Source organism: Musca autumnalis, unplaced genomic scaffold (assembly GCF_047663935.1).
Source record: "Musca autumnalis isolate F117 unplaced genomic scaffold, ASM4766393v1 scaffold_3, whole genome shotgun sequence".
NCBI classification, from domain to species: Eukaryota; Metazoa; Arthropoda; class Insecta; order Diptera; family Muscidae; genus Musca; species Musca autumnalis.
This window is the reverse complement of record NW_027411866.1, coordinates 37,485,596-37,500,691: the sequence shown is the minus strand read 5'-3', so window position 1 is coordinate 37,500,691 and position 15,096 is coordinate 37,485,596. Positions and strand designations below refer to the sequence as shown.

General features: G+C 33.6%; 1 protein-coding gene across 2 annotated transcripts in view; it reads right to left on the bottom strand.

Moving 5' to 3' along the window:
* The window catches only part of LOC141399960 (uncharacterized), a 151,590-nt gene extending 136,977 nt beyond the window's left edge, over positions 1-14,613 (bottom strand). For both annotated transcript variants that reach the window (XM_073979340.1, XM_073979343.1), the window contains exon 1: positions 5,168-14,613. The gene's annotated coding sequence lies outside the window, so the exon portion shown is untranslated. The remainder of the gene's footprint in view (positions 1-5,167) is intronic.
* Positions 14,614-15,096: the final 483 nt, after the last annotated feature.

The window sequence follows — 15,096 nt, the reverse complement described above, 5'->3', positions numbered from 1 at the left end:
AGGGATAATAAATTTACCTTATTTTAATAAAGGGATAATCAGTTTACGTTATTTGGATAATGTTGATAATCAATTAATCGAATTTTGATAGCTGGGATAAAGAATTTATGCTATTTGGATAAAGTGGATAAAAAATTTATGTTATTGTATGACATGGATAATCAATTTATGTTATTTGGATAATGTGGATAATCACTTAATCGCATTTGGATAACTTGGATAATAAATTTATACTGTTTTGATAAAGTGGATAATCAGTTTACATTGTTTGGATAATGTGGATAATCAATTAATCACATTGGGATAACTGGAATAATCAATTTATGCTATTTGGATAAAGTGGATAACCAATTTACGCTATTTGGATAACGTGGATAATCAATTTACGCAATTTGGATAACGTGGATAATCAATAAATCACATTTGGATAAATTGGATAATCAATTCATACTATTTGGATAACAGGGATAATCAATTTACGTTATTTTAATAAAGGAATAATCAGTTTACGATATTTGGATAATGTGGATAAACAATTAATTAAATTTGGATAACTTGGATAATCAATTTATGCTATTTGGATAACGTGGTTAACGAATTTACGTTATTGTATGACATGGATAATCAATTTTAGTTATTTGGATAATGTGGATAATCAGTTTACGATATTTGGATAATGTGGATAATCAATTAATCACGTTTGGATATCTTGGATAATCAATTTATGCTATTTGGATAACGTGGATAACCAATTTACTCTATTTGGATAAAGTGGATAATCAATAAATCACATTAGAATAACTTGGATAATCAACACATTATTTGGATAACATGGATAATCAATGTACGTTATTTTAATAAAGGGATAATCAGTTTACGATATTTGGATAATGTTGATAATCAATTAATGGAATTTGGATAACTTGGATAATCAATTCATACTATTTGGATAACGTGGTTAACGAATTTACGTTATTGTATGACATGGATAATCAATTTTAGTTATTTGGATAATGTGGATAATCAGTTTACGATATTTGGATAATGTGGATAATCAATTAATCACGTTTGGATATCTTGGATAATCAATTTATGCTATTTGGATAACGTGGATAATCAATTTACGCAATTTGGATAACGTGGATAATCAATAAATCACATTTGGATAACTTGGATAATCAATTCATGCTATTTGGATAACAGGGATAATCAATTTACGTTACTTTAATAAAGGGATAATCAGTTTACGTTATTTGGATAATGTGGATAATCAATTAATGGAATTTGGATAACTTGGATAATCAATTTATGCTATTTGGATAACGTGGTTAACGAATTTACGTTATTGTATGACATGGATAATCAATTTTAGTTATTTGGATAATGTGGATAATCAGTTTACGATATTTGGATAATGTGGATAATCAATTAATCACGTTTGGATATCTTGGATAATCAATTTATGCTATTTGGATAACGTGGATAACCAATTTACTCTATTTGGATAAAGTGGATAATCAATAAATCACATTAGAATAACTTGGATAATTAACACATTATTTGGATAACAGGGATAATCAATGTACGTTATTTTAATAAAGGGATAATCAGTTTACGATATTTGGATAAAAATTGGATAAATTTTGATAACTTGAATAATCAATTTATGCTATTTGGATAACGTGGATAAACAAATTTAAGTTATTGGATAACAGTGATGAAGGAGTTAAGTTATTTGGGTAATGTGCATAATCTATAAATCACATTTGGATAACTTAGATAATCACTTAATGGCATTTGGATAACGTGGATAACCAATTTACGTTATTGTATGACATGGATAATCAATTTACGTTATTTGGATAATGTGGATAACCAATTCACCTTAGTTAGATAATGTAGATAATCAGTTTACGTTATTTGGATAATGTGGATAATCAATTTATGCTATTTGGATAAGGTGGATAAACCAATTTTCGGTATTGGATAACAGTAATGAAGGAGTTTAGTTATTTGGGTAATGTGCATATTCAATAAATCACATTTGGATAACTTACATAATCAATTAATGACATTTGGATAACGTGGATAACCAATTTACGTTATTTGAATAATGTGGATAACCAATTAATCACATTGGGATAACTAGAATAATCAATTTGAGCTATTTGGATAAAGTGGATAACCAATTTACGCTATTTGGATAACGTGAATAATTAATTTACATTATTTGGATAATGTGGATAATCAATTAATCACATTGAGATAACTAGAATAATCAATTTATGCTATTTGGCTAAAGTCGATAACCAATTTACGCTATTTGGATAACGTGGATAATCAATTTACGTTATTTGGATAAAATGGGATAACTAGAATAATCAATTTATGCTATTTCGATAATCAATTACGTTACTTTAATAATGGGATAATCAGCTTACGTTATTTGGATAATGTGGATAATCAATTATTCGTATTTGGATAGGATGATTATCCAATCAATTTATGCTATTTGGATAATGTGGATAACCAATTTACATTATTTAGACAATATCGATAATAAAGTTACGATATTTGCATAAAGTGGATAACCAATTTACGATACTGGATAACACAGATAATCTATTAACATTATTTAAGTAATGTGGATAATCAATTTACGTTATTTGAACATTGTGGATAATCATTTTACCAAATTTGGATAACGGGGATAATTAATTTACGTTATTTGGATAACGTGGATAACAAATTTATGTTAATGGATAACAGGTATAATCAATTTACGTTATTCAGATAATGTGGATAATGTTTTTACGTCATTTGGATAACGAGTATAATCTGTTTATGTAATTTGGATAATGTGGATAAAGCTTTTACAACATTTGGATATCTTGGATAATCAATTTAAGCTATTTAAATAACGTGGATAATCACTTTATGCTCTTTGGATAAAGTGGATAATAAATTTTATGGTCTTTTGACAACGTCGATAAGGGGTTTTCAGCGTTTGGATAAAGCGGATAATGTGTTTACGACATTTGAAAAATGTGAATTGACGTTTTACTTAACTTGGATAATACGGATAATGTTTCTACGACATTTGGATAAGGTGGATAATGTTTCTACGACATTTGTAGAAGGTGAATATACTTTTTTTCGTTACACAGATAATGCGAATAATGTTTTTACACCATTCGAATAACGTGGATAATGTGTCTAAGACTTTTGTAAAAGATGAATAAACTTTGTACGTTACTTGGATAATCTTTTTACGTCATTTGGATAACGTGGATAATCAATTTAAGTTCTTTGGATAACGTGGAAACTGTTTATATGCAATTTGAATAACGTGGATAATCTGTTTATGCCATTTCGATTATGTGGATAAAGTGTTTACGTCATTTGGATAACGTGGATAATGTTTTTACAACATTTGTAGAAGGTGAATAGACTTTTTACTTTACTGGGATAATGCGGATAATGGTTTTATGTCATTTGGATAACGTGGATAATAAATTTATGTTCTTTGGACAAAGTGGATAATTTATTTATGCCATTTCGATTATGTGGATAAAGTGTTTACGTCAATTGGATAACGTGGATAATGTTTAAACGTCATTTGGATATAGTGGATAATATGTTATGACACTTAGAGTATGTGGATAAAGTGTTTACGTCAATTGGATAACGTGGATAATGTTTAAACGCCATTTGGATAGAGTGGATAATATGTTATGACACTTAGAGTATGTGGATAATGTGTTTACTTCATTTGGATAACGTCGAAAATGTTTTTACGTCATTTGGATAACGTGGATAATCTTTTAACGTTACTTGCATAATGCGGAAAATGTTTTTACGTCATTCGGATAACGTGGATAATGTTTTTATGACATTCGTAGAAGGTGAATAGACTTCTTATGTTATTTCGATAATGCGGATAATGTTTTTACGCCAATTGGATAACGTGGATAATGTTTTTATGACATTTGTAGAAGGTGAATACACCCTTTTACGTGACTTGGATAATGCGGATAATATTTTACGACATTTGGACAACGTGGATGTTTTTACAAAATTTGTTAAAGCGTGAATAAGTACATTAACGTTGCTTGGATAATGTTTTTACGCCATTTTGATACAGCGGATAAATTTTAGAAGGTGAATAAAATTTTTACGTTACTTGGACAATGCAGATAATATTTTTACCCCTTTTAAAATACGGAGATAAAGCCTTGATATCACTTGGATGCCCAGAATTAGACATTTACGTCATGTGCATCTCTCGGATAAGAATTTAACGAAATCTGGATAACGCGGATAAGGTTTTACGACATTTATATAACGTTAATAAAAGTTTCTACTTTATTAGAAAAATTAGATAATGTTTCCACGTCAAGTGAATAACGCGGACAAAATTTGTACGTCAATTGGATAACGCGGATAAAGGTTTTACGTTATTCCGATATCATTAATAATGTTTTTATGTCATTTGGATATTATTTTATTTATTATTTATTATTATTTTCTTAACTATAGTTTCATTTCGATTTAAGAGAGAGGCAACGCGAATTCATCTCACTTTCTCTGAGTGTAAAGTACGATATATTTCTCCATAACCTAGACATCTAACCGAATCATTGAAAAAATGCAATTACAAATTTCAAATCCAGCAATACAGAAAAAATAAGCAAAATGTAGTATATAATTTTTTTTATATTTTGAGCTTACAGTTTCAGATTTTGGCACAAAAATGAAGAACGCCTTCATCACCAAGCCGGCCAGTCAGCTGTTTGTCAACAAAATAATGCTCAACTAGCTGGTATGATGTTGCCATATCTTTTGAATTGCTGGAATTCGAAGCTATTGGAATCAAATATTATTGCCTTCTTTCACAAATGCATTCAAAACTTAGGATTTTGAAACACAAATTATATATAAAGAGATACAGAGGCCATTGAGATTTCTAATATTATTTCACAAATTTTCAAAACGCAATACTAAAAAGACACTTTAGAAATTTTTCTGCATTTCTTACAAATAGATTTATTTATAAATAAATTTTATAAATGTTTCATTTTGAAATATATTCTTTTCACTTCTCCAAAGCATTTTTCTAGAAACCACCACACTTGCAGCAGTGGCGTTGCACTTTTTTTCATATTACCCAAAATATTTGATTTTGTGATGAAATTCGAAATTCACTTTTTTTTCTTCAAAAAATTCGTATAGCTTTTGATATACAACAAAACACACACACAGACACAGATATATAGAAATATATTTAGAAAAAAAAATATAAAACTTAAAAGAATAGCATAAACTTTTTTCTTCTTCTTCTCATTTAAACAAATTTCAAAAAAATCGCAGTTTCTGTTGTTGTTGTTTTCTTTGCATTAATCACTCTTGACACTGACGACGACAATGATGACTACGTAGGAGCGCGCGCAATTTTTACCGCTTTCGTACGAGGTGCGTTGAGGTTAGCGTTCAAAAGTAAACTAAATTCAAAAAAAAATTCCACATTTGGGGAGCTGTGTTTTTGGAGTGGAGCGATCGACACACACCGAAACACACATAACCAAAAACAACAAAAATGTTTAATGCATTACTTTGCTGTAGAGCACAGAAGAAGCAGCAAAGCCACTGCCGTATACCTAACCAGGCCGGGAGAGTCAGTCAGCACATCAAGCAACCAAACACAAGCAGCCAGCCAGCAGGTTATTCAGACCGGCACATAAATAAACGCACTAGACGCAAAGACTATTTGACTAACTGGCTGACAGACTGGGAGGCAGTCAGACCGACCAACCGGTAGACAAGCCGACATACAACTTGTATTGTGGAGTAAAGTACATAAATACAACAACAGAAGCAGCAGCACAGAACAGGCAAAAAAGCAACATATGTATGTTGGCGTTTAAAAACAGCAACAAAAAAAGTGATCGCAAAAACGAGACCGACAAAAAGAAGCTTCAAACAGTAGCGCAGCAAAGTTTTTTTGGTGGAGGAATGGGAGTTCTGGTGTAGTTTGGTAAATTTTATAGGCGTGGATAACAAATTTACTTTAATTGGATAATGCGGATAATCAGTCTGTGATATTTGGATAATGCGGATAATTGATTTACGTTATTGGGATAATATAGATAAGCAATTTATTACATCTGGATAATGCGGATAATCCGATTAATTTAGTTAGATAACGTGGTAACCAATTCAAGCTATTTTGATAATGTGTATTATTAATTTAAGTTATTTGGATAACGTAGATAATCCATTTAAGTTCCTTGAACAATGTGGATAATCAATTTATGTCATTTGGATAACGTTAATAATGAACTTACGTTATTTGGATAAGGCGGATAATCGATTAACGCTATTTGGATAATGTGGTTAATCAATTTACATTATTTGGATAATGTGGATAATCAGCTTACCATGTTTGGATAACGTGGATAATCGATTTTCGTTATTTGAATAACGTGGATAATAGATTTACGCTATTTGGATAATGTGGTTAATCAATTTACATTATTGGGATAATGTAGATAATCAACTTACCATGTTTGGATAACGTGGATAATCGATTTTCGTTATTTGAATAACGTGGATAATCAATTTACGCTATTTGGATAACATAGATAATCAATTTATAAAGTGGATAGTCGATTTTTGTCCTTTAGATAACGCGGATAATCAATCTTCGCATTTAGATAACGTAGATAATCAATTCACATTATTTGGATAATGTGGATAATCAATTTACACTATTTGGATAACGTGGATAATCGATTTTCGTTATTTGAATAACGTGGATAATCAATTTACGTTATTTGGATAATGTGTATAATCGATTTACGTTATTTGGATAATGTGGATAACCAATTTACGTTATTTGGGTACTGCGGATAATCAATTCATGATATTTGATCATCAATTCATGATAATGCGGATAACCCGATTACTTTAGTTGGATAACGTGGATAATCAATTCAAGCTATTTTTATTATGTGTATTATTATTTATCCACTTAAGTTCCTTGGATAACGTGGATAATCTATTTATATCATTTGTATAACGTTAATAATGAATTTACGTTATTTGGATAAGGCGGATAATCAATTTACGCTATTTGGATTATGTGGATAATCAATTTAGATTATTTGGATAATGTGGATAATCAATTTACGATATTTGGATAACGTGGATAATCGATTTACGTTCTTTGGATAATGTGGATAACCAATTTACGTTATTTGGGTACTGCGGATAATCAATTCACATTATTTGAATAATGTGGATAATCAATTTACGATATTTGGATAACGTGGATAATCGATTTTCGTTATTTGAATAACGTGGATAATCAATTTACGCTATTTGGATAACATAGATAATCACTTTATAAAGTGGATAGTCGATGTTCGTCCTTTAGATAACGCGGATAATCAATCTTCGCTATGTAGATAACGTGGATAATCAATTTACGTTACTTGGATAACGTGGATAATCAATTTACGTTACTTGGATAACGTGGATTATCAATTTACGTTATTTGAATAACTTGGATAACCAATTTACGTTATTTGGATAACGTGCAAAATCAATTTACGCTATTTGGATAACGCGGATAATCACTTTATAAAGTGGATAATCGATTTTCGTTGTTTGGATAACGCAGATAATCAATCTTCGCTATTTAGATAACGTGGATAATCAATTTACATTATTTGGATAACGTGGATAATCAATTCACGTTATTTGTATAATGTGGAAAACCAATTTACGTTATTTGGATAACATGGATAATCACTTTATAAAATGGATCATTGATTTTTGTCCTTAAGTTAACGTGAATAATCAATTCACGTCATTTGGATAATGTGGATAACCAATTTTCGTTATTTAGGTAACGTGGATAATAAATTTACATTATTTGGATAACGTGGATAATCAATTTACGCTATTTGGATAACATAGATAATCACTTTATAAAGTGGACAATCGATTTTCGTCCTTTAGATAACGTGGATAATCAATTCACGTCATTTGGATAATGTGGATAACCAATTTACGTTATTTAGATAACGTGGATAATCAATTTACGTTATTCGGATAACGTGGATAATCAATTTACGTTATTTAGATAACGTGGATAATCAATTTACGTTATTCGGATAACGTGGATAATCAATTTACGTTATTTGGATAACGTGGATAATCACTTTATAAAGCGGATAATCGATTTTCGTAATTTTGATAACGCGGATAATCAATCTTCGCTATCTAGATAACGTGGATAATCAATTTACATTATTTGGATAACGTGGATAATCAATTCACGTTATTTGTATAATGTGGAAAACCAATTTACGTTATTTGGATAACATGGATAATCACTTTATAAAATGGATCATTGATTTTTGTCCTTAAGTTAACGTGAATAATCAATTCACGTCATTTGGATAATGTGGATACCCAATTTTCGTTATTTAGGTAACGTGGATAATAAATTTACATTATTTGGATAACGTGGATAATCAATTTACGCTATTTGGATAACATAGATAGTCACTTTATAAAGTGGACAATCGATTTTCGTCCTTTAGATAACGTGGATAATCAATTCACGTCATTTGGATAATGTGGATAACCAATTTACGTTATTTAGATAACGTGGATAATCAATTTACGTTATTCGGATAACGTGGATAATCAATTTACGTTATTTGGATAACGTGGATAATCACATTATAAAGCGGATTATCGATTTTCGTTATTTTGATAATGCGGATAATCAATCTTCGCTATCTATATAACGTGGATAATTAATCTTCGCTATTTAGATTACGTGGATAATCAATTTACGTTATTTGGATAATGTGGATAACCAATTTACATTATTTGGATAACGTGGATAATCAATTTACGCTATTTGAATAACATGGATAATCACTTTATAAAGTGGATAATCAATATTCGCTATTTAGATAACGTGGATAATCAATTCACATTATTTGGATAATGAGGATAACATATTTACGTTATTGGATAAAGTGGATAATCAATTTACATTATTCAGATAACGTGGATATTCAATATACGTTATTTGGATAACGTGGATAATCAATTTAGGCTGTTTGGATAACTTCTAAAATCAATTTAAGGTATTTGGATAACTTGGATAATAAATTTACTTTACTTGTATAACGCGGATAATCAATTTATGACATTTGGATAACGTGAATAATGATTTCATGTTATTTGGATAAGGTGGATAATCTACATACGTCCCTTGGATAACGCGGATAATCAATCTACGCTATTTGGATAACGTGGATAATCAATTTAGTTATTTGGATAACGTGTATAATCAATTAACGTTATTTGGATAACGTGGATAATAAAATTTACGTTCCTTGGATAACGCGGATAATCAATTTATGTTATTTGGATAACGTGAATAACGAATTGATGTTATTTGGATAAGGCGGATAATCTATATACGTTTCTTGGATAACGCGGATAATCAATTTATGTCATTTGGATAACGAGAATAATGAATTTATTTTATTTGGGTAACGTGTATAATCAATTAACATTATTGGGATAACGTGGACAATCAATTTTTCATTATTTGGATAACGCGGATAATCAATTTATGTCATTTGGATAACGTGAATAAAGAATTGATGTTATTTGGATAAGGCGGATAATCTATAAACGTTCCGTGGATAACGCGGATAATCAATTTACGCCATTTGGATAACGTGGATAATCAATTTATGTCATTTGGGTAACGTGTATAATCAATTAACATTATTGGATAACCTGGATAATGAATTTACGTTCCTTGGGTAACGCGGATAATCAATTTATGTCATTTGGATAACGTGAATAAAGAATTTATGTTATTTGGATAACATGGATAATCAATTTAAGTTCCTTGGATAACGTGGATAAACAATTTATGTCATTTGGATGATGTGAATAATGAATTTATGTTATTGGGATAAGGCGGATAATCTATTTACTTTCCTTGGATAACGCGGATAAACAATTTACGCCATTTGGATAACATGGATAATCCATTTACGTAATTTGGTTAATGTGAATAACCAATTTAAGTTATTTGGGTACTGTGGATAATCAATTTACGTTACGTTATTCGGATAATGTGGATAATCAATTTCGTTCTTTGGAAAATGGGACACTTTTGGAACTTTTGTACACTTGAAGGTACACCCTTTCGGGCCACTCGAAGGTACACCCTTTCGAGCCAATTATCTACGCCTCTGCTCCCACATAATGAGGCGCCTAACTCATACCAACAACCAACCAACGAACTAACCAATCGAAGGGAATTCAAGTCAAGCATAAAAAGTGAGTTGCTGTTTTCAAAGCCAAGCAAAAATGTTTGTACGTACTCTCGCGAAAACCATTTCAGAGAACTAAGAAGAAACGGCAAAAATACATATCCACATAAGTATTTTTGATGTTGTGTGGCGAGTCACACAAGCGAATGAATTGAAGTATGGGAAATACGATATTCGGCTTTTGACTTGTGCTGCTGACTTTTTTTGTGACCAAAGAGTAACATGTTTAAAAATGCAAACAAATAAAATTATTATTGCTATTTTTTTGAGGTTATGTTCTAAACGATCCAATTCATTCAGTTTCGTACTTAGAACCTCTTCTCCCGGTTCTGCTTCTTCTTCTAAATTGTGTGAATGAATACCCAATGAACACAATATCTTTTGTGTGTGCCGCCAAAAGTATTGAACTTTGATCCGACATATGAATGTCTGTCACTAGAGTTTTCAAAAGTAGAGGTAAAACAAACGAACGAAGCTTGCCGTACCACTCAAACAATGAATTGTCTCTCATTTGTTGTTGCTCGAGTTTTCGGTTCTGTGAACTTTTAAATGAAAATTGAAATTCCGAGGAAAAAATGAAATACAGAGGCGTTTGATAAAAGACACTACATTAGAGTGGGGTTGTGGAGGTACAAAGGTCGCTAAGTTGATAGAGTTTTTTTTAAGATGCGAAGCTAAGATTAAAGCATCATGCCTCAATTTGAGTCAATGGTTGGCATGCATGCCTGCCTAGTCTGGTTGTAGAACAATATTCAAGTAATTCAAGCCATTGCACACCAAGAAGGTACACTTTGATATTCTATATAGGCTCGAAGGACCAAATTTTAAAAATACGATTAAGCTCACACTTAATCAACAAAAAGGCGGCACCTCTTGTGTACTCGAAGGACCAAACTTTAATTATCGGAAATACTGTTCACTTCACGGTTGAAATAACCAGCATTATTTGATATCGAAGGACCATATTTTAATAATGAAAGCAACTGTACATTTAGAAGGGTAATTTATGTCACTTTACACACGTCCGAAAGACCACATTTTAATGATACGTGTCAGGCCTAATTGAACCACTTGGTGTCGGCCATTTATGTGCTTGAGGCACCACATATCGATCATTTGAGCCACTGCAAACTTGCAAGGGTTACGTCGTCCAGAACTTAATTTGTGTTCAGGAACTACACAGGAACTAAACTACACAGCAGAGAAAATAGCTTTTCAACCTTTATATATCCTCGAAGGACCATATTTTAATAATTCGATTTAGCTCACACCTAAATGAAAAGAATTCGGCACCTCTTATGTGCTTAAACGACCACATTTCAGTAATCCGAGACACTCCACGCTTTATTATGCAACTTTTTTGACACCGAAGGACCATATTTCAGTAATTAATGCAACTTCACACCTAGAGGGACTATTTTAATATACGCTCGAAAGACCATATTTCAATATACAAGTAAATTCACGTCTAATTGAATCATTTCCGACACCATTTATGTGCTCGAAGGACCATATATCGATAATATGAGACACTGCAAACTTTGTAGGGTTACATTCAGAACATTTATCAACAGCAAGGAGGAGAACTTTTGAAACTTTGTTTACCTTCGAAGGACCATATTTTAATAATTCAATTAAGCTCTAAACTTAATGAATTAATTGCGGCCCCCTTTATTTTGCTCGAAGGACCAAATTCTGAGGTCCTGCACACTTCAAGGCACATTATTTGACATCGAAGGCCCCTAATTCAATAATTCATGCAACTGTACATCTAGAAGGACCATTTAGGGTACTTTATAAACGCCCCAAGGACCATATTGAAGCACTTCCGACACCTTTTATGTGCTCGAAGGGCGATATTTCGATCATTTGAAATATTGAACATCAAAAGTCCCATTTTCGATAACTTGAATTTTCTCAAAGTTCCATATTTGAATAATTTGTGATAATATATTAGATAATAATACAGGCTTTAAAGATTATATCCTACACTTTAAATGAGTTCATAGGCTATATTTCAATAATTCGAGCCACGGAACACTAAAATGTCCATTTCCGCCAATTATCAGGGATAATTTATAACGTAGGGGATGGAAGATACCAAGCAACGGTCCTGACCGGTTTTAACATGGCAAAGCCCAGGATTTATCTTGGCCCCCCTTTCATCTCAAGTGGACACTGACCTCCCCGTGGTGTCACCTGGGGAACTGCCTTTAACACCGGTTAAAGGTAGTGAGCTAACATGTGCCGCGCGTTCTCCCACAAAAACGTTAAAAACTTGGGTTTGGGCGTCGGGTTAGTAACCCTCCCCTAGAAAAAACAGCATACTATGAAAAAAAAACGAAAGAAAAGGAAAACAACCCCCTCTAATGTTGACGAACCTCGCAAACGTTTTAAGGACCATGATCTGCGAATCTGTACCTGGAATGTTCGCACTCTTTATAGAGAAGGTGCAGTCTTCGCATTGGCAGACGTACTTGAAAAGTACAAGGCCGATATTAATGCCATACAGGAAATACGATGGATTGGGAAAGGCGTCACAACAACACCTAAAGGTGACGCACTGTATTATAGCTGCCATGACGTAAAGCATGAGTTTGGTTGCGGATTTGTAGTTAGTCGGAGACTAAAACATCTGGTATCCAGCTTCACCCCAGTGAATGAAAGACTTGCTGCAATTCGAATAAAAGCAAAATTCTTCAACATCAGCTTTATTTGCGCTCATGCTCCCACTGAAGAAAAGGACGAACAGACCAAAGATATATTTTACGAGCGCTTAGAAGAAACATATGACCGTTGCCCTGCCCATGACATTAAAATCATTCTAGGCGATTTTAATGCCAAAATTGGAAAGGAGAATATCTTTGGCCCAACAGTCGGGAAATTCAGTCTCCACAGTGAAACATCTGACAATGGTATGAGGCTGATAGACTTTGCAGCTGCAAAAAACATGGTAGTTAGCAGTACCAGATTTAATCATCTCGATATTCATAAGGGCACCTGGCTGTCTCCAGATCAAAGAACAAGTAATCAAATTGATCATGTTGTGATAGATGGAAGACATTCATCGAGCGTGTTGGATGTACGATCGTTCCGAGGCGCAAACATTGATTCGGACCACTACCATGTTGCAGCCAAGGTACGCACCCGCTTAAACGTGGCAAACAAAATACGAACAGACACAACACGAAAGTTAGACATCGGCAAGCTGCAATCACAACAGATAGCCACAGCATATTCCACTCAACTAGCCCAATTGCTTAATCAAAGCACTCCTCATCCCGATAACATATCAGAACAATGGCAAAGCATTGCCCACTCCATGCAAACAGCCGCAAAATCCATACTTGGATACCAGAGGCCTCCACCAAGGAATCCATGGTATGATCAGGAGTGTCGTGCTGTCACCGAAGAGAAAAATGCGGCATATAAGGCTACTTTACAATCCGTAGCAACGCGTAGCGCACGAGAGAAATACAGGTAGAAAAGGAGAGAGGAGAAACGTCTTTTCCGCAGGAAAAAGAGAGAGATGGGAAAGCGGGAGTGTGAAAAAATCGAGATGTACAGGAGCCAGAATGAAGTCCGAAAATTCTACCAAAGAGTCAAGCATCAAACTGATGGCTTTGGTACAGGCACATCATCCTGTAGAAACCAGCAAGGTAATTTGGTAACTGATACAGATAGTGTACTCAGGATATGGAAAGAACATTTTTCAAAACTGTTGGTATCCAATAACAGCGAAGACGACGAAGATACCACAGTCCCAATCCCGGAAGATGGTATTGAATGTATACCGCCCAGCCAAGATGAGGTAAAGACAGCAATAAATCGGCTGAAGAATAATAAGGCAGCAGGAGCCGATGGCTTACCAGCCGAGCTGTTCAAAACCGGAGGCGACACGCTGATAAGGTGTATTCATCAGCTAGTTAGCACCATCTGGCAGGAAGAACGAGTACCCGACGATTGGAACCTGAGTATCCTGTGCCCCGTCCACAAGAAGGGAGATCAGACTGTATGCTCTAACTATAGGGGCATAAGTCTACTCCCTATTGCCTACAAGATCGTGTCAGGGATATTGTGCGAACGACTAAAGCCTATGGTCAACGAGATAATTGGACCATACCAATGCGGCTTTAGACCTGGCAAGTCCGCCATTGACCAGATATTTACCCTGCGGCAAATCCTGGAGAAGACCCAAGAGATGCAGATCGACACCTACCACATTTTTGTCGATTATAAAGCAGCCTTCGACAGCCCGCTGCGTTCAATGGTATTCCAAGCCATGTCTGAATTTGGTATCCCCGCAAAGCTCATCCGGCTTTGCAAAATGACTTTAACTGACACGAGGTCATCAGAACCTCTCCGAAGAGCTTGGTACCAAAAGAGGTTTCAGACAAGGAGACAGCCTTTCGTGTGATCTCTTTAACATCCTGCTAGAAAAGGTTATACGAGAGGCAAACGTCAAAAGAAGTGGCACAATCTACACCAATAGTCACATGTTACTTGCTTACGCTGATGATATAGACATCATAGGCCGATCAGTAAAAGAAGTAACCGATACCTTTATGAAGGTCGAAGGAGAATCTGCTAAAGTGGGTCTGGCGGTAAACGGTGAGAAGACCAAGTTGATGGTGTCGACGCGCAATGCGTCCATTGAGCTCGGACCGACTGTGGAAGTTGGTTCCTATAATATTGAGGTAGTAAAAGACTTCGTCTACCT